The sequence below is a fragment of the Prionailurus bengalensis genome, chromosome D1, assembly GCF_016509475.1.
Source record: "Prionailurus bengalensis isolate Pbe53 chromosome D1, Fcat_Pben_1.1_paternal_pri, whole genome shotgun sequence".
In the NCBI taxonomy this organism is placed as follows: Eukaryota; Metazoa; Chordata; class Mammalia; order Carnivora; family Felidae; genus Prionailurus; species Prionailurus bengalensis.
This window is the reverse complement of record NC_057346.1, coordinates 108,959,971-108,964,784: the sequence shown is the minus strand read 5'-3', so window position 1 is coordinate 108,964,784 and position 4,814 is coordinate 108,959,971.

Sequence of the window (4,814 nt, the reverse complement as noted above, 5' to 3'; positions counted from 1 at the left end):
GGCAGCTGCTGGCCTCTCAGCTGTCAGGCGGGCAGGGGGCGGGGGCAGGGAGCCCGGGGCTTGAGGAGGGTGGGTCTGGGTGGGGGAATCTGGAACTGGCCGTGGGCCCAGGTGGGTCGAAGGGCGGGCTGGCCCCTGGGGGCCTGGCATTTCTAGGGCAGACCCAGAGGGAGCAGATAGGCCCGGCTGCTCAAGGATAGAGAACCCAGGATGACAGAGGGGTCCAAATGTCCGAGTGCAGCTGAGTCCCACCTCAGTGACAGCCACCTCAGTGACTGGGAGGCCGGGAATGTCAGCTCCACCTCCAGCTACCACCCCCCACCCCTCAGGCAGACCCCCAGTACCTCCCAGTACCTCCCAGTTTGGCAGCTTTTCAGTGCAGTGAGCTTTATGTAGGCGACTCCCAGATCAACCTGTCCGGTCCCCACTCCTTACCAGAGTGCTACTACTGTCACCGGACAGCCCAGCTCGGTAGCCATTTGGGTGCCCCCCTCAGTCCCAACCTGCCCCCGGTAGTCCCAGGCACGTCCCTAAGCACCTCTCCTCAACTCCTTCCTCGCATGCTCCCAGGTCCCTGGGCGGCTACCTGTGACTCCTTTTCAGTCTGTCCTTGTTTACGTGCCAGGTTGGTCAGCGTGGCAGGGTTGGAGAGATGAGGGGTTTGGAGTTGAAATCCCAGCTCCATCACTTACTCAGGCTGGTGACCTCCAACCTCTTAGCACCTGCCAGCAGGGTTTGTTGGGAGTTCGACGCGATCTCCGTGTCAAAGTGCACACCGTACGTCCTCAGAAACGTTAACTCCCTTGTCTTCCCACCTGAGCTGTGTCTTCTCCGTCTGTGCCCTGGCAGTCATCCCGATCCTGCGGTCCTGGATCAGGCCTTCATTGTTTTGGTTGCAAATGACAGAAAATTCGATTCCAACTAGTTTAAGCAAAAAAAGAGGGGGGTGGTGTTTGTGGCTTAGATTTTGCGGGGGCGAGCCTCATCAGAGCTCAGACAACGTGGCCTGGCACCGACCTCTATCTCTTGGCTCTGTGTCCTCTGGTTTAGTCCATATTCACAATGGGTTTCCCTCATGGCGGCAAGATGGCTGCAGCAGCCCCACCCTTGCGGCTGCCTCTTTTCTACCCCTTCCATGGAAGTCCTGGGGAGTCATTGTGTTTGCCCTGTCTTAGGTCCTGCCCATCCCCGGCTGTTCACCGAGGCCAGGGAGATGCGATGTGCTGCTTGGTTTAGGCCAGGGAGGAGTGAGGAGGGGGGAGTGGTTCCCCACAGGGAAACTGGGGTACTGTTTCCATAGGAATCGAGAGTAGGTACTGGGAGGCTCTGTCTTCCGAGAGCTCTTAGGTGCCTCTGGCCTCCAGCCTCTCCCAGCCTCACTGCCCTTTGCGGCACTGCGAGGCCTAAGGCACAGGCTCCATACTGTCCATCTGCTCCACTCCGAAGCCTTTACCAGTTCCCTGGGGTGCATGGAGTCAAGTCCAAACTCCTCTGCGAGGCATTCCTGACTTCGCGGTCTGGCTCCAAAGCTCCATTCCAGGCCCACCACTTCTTTCTGTCCCCTCTTTATTTTCTCCTTCCTCCTCGCTTTCCTCTTTGCTTGCATTCCTTCTGCCATAAACCCAAAGCCCCTTCTCCACCAATCCTAGGTTCACACAAACACGGGAGCATCATTCTTTTTTTTTTTTTAAAGTTTATTTTGAGAGAGAAAGAGCATGCGCGGGGGAAGGGCAGAGAGAGAGGGAGAAGAGCGTATCTTAAGCAGGGTCTGCGCTGTCAGCGCAGAGCCTGACGCGGGGCTCGAACTGACAAACCGTGAGATACGACCTGAGCCCAAATCGGGTTGGATGCTTAGCCACCTGAGCCACCCAGGTGCTCCAGGGAGCGTCACTCCCAACAGCCCCAAAACTAGAAACAGCCCCAGGGTCCATCACCCCGTTGAGTGAATGAAGAAGATGCCGTCTATCTGTACGATGGGAAATCACTCAAAAAAGGAAAAGAAATTAACTACTGACACCTGCTATGGTATGGTGACCCCTGAAAACGGGACACTCAGCGAAGCCGGCCACAGAGGACCACGTATCGTATGATTCCATTTCTATGATGCGCCCAGAACAGACAAGTCTGTCGAGGCGGAAAGTAGAGTTGTGTTTTCTAGGCGATGGGGGCAGGGAGGGGGAGGGGTATGACTGCTAGTGGGGATGGGGTTTCTTTCAGAGGTGATGAGAATCCTCTGGAATCACATAGTAATGATGTTCAAACAACATTGCGAGTGTACTAAAAAGCACAGCATGGTGCCCGTTAAAATGGTAAAGGTGATGTTGCCAGATCTCAATAAATTTTAAAATGTTAACCCCCACCCTGCCCCGCCATCAGTCAAGGCCCTTCATGGTGAGTTCAAAGGCTCAAGTCCGGAGGAAGAGCCCCGTGTGGCCAACCAAGACTGGTTCTTGGGGTGGGGTGGGGGGCTCGGCCAGAAGCCTCAGGGTCAGGGGAAAGGAAATGTGTCCCAAACAGAAATGAAATATCAGCCCAAAAGGCTACTCCCAGCACCAGGGGAAGCTGCAAGACAGGCTGAGCCGGGCTGGGTGACCCTAGGTCAAGGGAAAGGAAACACCAGGCCCAAAGTAGCTGCAGAAAGGCAGGATACGGGCCCCAAGGAGCAGAGTCACGGCCCTGCCCCAGCCCCCCTCCGGGTGCCCCCACCGCCCCAAGCCCCCAGTTTTGTTCTGGGGACCCACTTGGGTTCCCCTCAGCAGCTCACCCCTGACCTTCCTAGAGACAGAGCCTGGATTCTAAAAGGTGGCCATGCAGGGGTTAAGCGAGGGCAGCCTCAGGCTCTACCGGCACCAGAAGAGGTGGTTGGTAGCCCGGGTGGCCCTGAGGGGGCACAACAGCTGGGACATGGAGGTGTGGAACTGGGTAAGAGTACAGAGACTTTGTTTCCTCAGGACCATCTGCTCCACCCTAAGGCTTGTGTCCCGAGGACACGGGCACGCCCAGGACCAGAGGAGGTGCCGTTGAGCGAAAGGGGGTTCTGAAGCAGGTGGATCCCTGGCGCTCTGGCCAGGCCCCGGCTCCTCGGCTTCCTCCACCCTCCCTCCTCACCGATCGCCCTCCCAGAGCCTCACTCCAGACCCAGAGCCTTACTCCAGAGGTCGCGTGCCCCGGCGCAGGCGGGAGCGAGAGGAAGATTCCAGAAATTAGCGACCCAGCTCAAAAGGGGCCTAGGAGCAGCCAGCTGGCTCAGCTGGGCACCGACTTCCTGACAAGAGCCAAAGGGACCGTCTGGTGGCAGAGAGGCCCATGCCCGCCAGACCTGTCTGCAATCTGGGGTTCGCATCCTGCTTTCTGTTCGAGTTTTAGATGCCTGCCCTGGCCCTCCCCGATCACTTCCAATAGTCACACGACTCGTATCCAGGCAACGGACTCGCGCTCCCATTCATGCTGAGCGCCTGCTTTCTCACCCGGGAGGCTGCACCCCCTTGCCTCCGTCTGCCCTGCACACGCCTCCCCCCGCACCTCCCCCCCCCCCCCCCCGCCGCGGGTCTTTCCTCCCCCTCTGCCAACTGCCCCATCTCACAGGGCCTCTGGACTCAGATGGCTGAGTCGGTAATAAGGGGAAAAGGGGCTTCATACCTTGCCAAGTGAGGACAAAGACACTACAATTCCCCGGGAGGCTTCTTCAGCAGCAACACCCGGATACTTGCCAAGAGCCGTGGCTCCCTGAGAGCCACACATGGGTTCACGAGATAAGGGCTCAGAGGCTTGTTTATCATGGCCAAGGGCCTGGTGGTGAATCTTCCCAGGCAAGGGCTTTCCAAGGCGGGGAGGGGCAGGCTTTTAGCCGACCCTGGGATTGGTAGACGTACAAATGCTATTCCTGAACTGGGGTTCAAGGTTGTGGAAGAGGGGCCCGGGACTCCCCAAATGCCACATCCGGAGACAAAAGACATGAGGTCCCCTACCCCGCAGCTGGGTGCTTCACGTGCAGGGGATCTTGAGGGAGAATCAGCTCCCCAAGCTGGGGCTTGTCCCTGGTTCTTGTCTTCAGACGAGGCGCCTATAAAGTGAATGAAGCAAAACCGCAGCTGCTTGTTTTCAAAGGGAGACCAGTTTCACCCAAGCCTGGTCAGACCTGCCGTTGATTCCACCTCACTGTCCCAGGTGGGAGGCAAAGGTTGGACACCGCTCAATCACCTATTTATCTCTGACTCAGGGCATAGGCACTGACACCCGCTGCTCCCTCTCACACTTTCCCTCGGCCCAGGAGCTGGGGTTTCCGGTCTTGGCTTTGGCATACGAGGCAGGGCAGCCTGCCAGCTTTGGGCAGAAACCCACCCCGCATTTGACCAGTGACCGCCTTTCCCCAGATGCCAGGACACACGGGACGCTGGGGGACCCCGGAGGGCCCTGCTGTCCGAGCGCTCGGGGTTATGGGCGAGCACCGGGCCACGCTGTGCGACTTGGCAGGGTCGGCACCAGGGAATCCAGCTTTGGCACGGCTCCGTGCGGCCGCCCCGTCCAGATGGAGAGGTCAGGCTGGGACCACAGCGTGCATGTGAGGGCTGCGCGGGGAGGGCCGGGCACGCAGCCAGCTGCTTGCTCTGTAGCCCGGGCCCAGGGCCCCAGCCCAGCACACCTCCTCAGCACAGAGGCCTCAGGGGCCGGGGGCGGGGGCGGGGATCAGGGTTGGGGCTGGACAGAAACCCAGTGTGACAGACGCTCTGCCTTCTCTGGGCACAGGTCAGGGAGGCAATGTTCTTCGTTCTACCGGGAAAAAGAGAGAGCGGAAGAAGATTTAAACTCAGGAG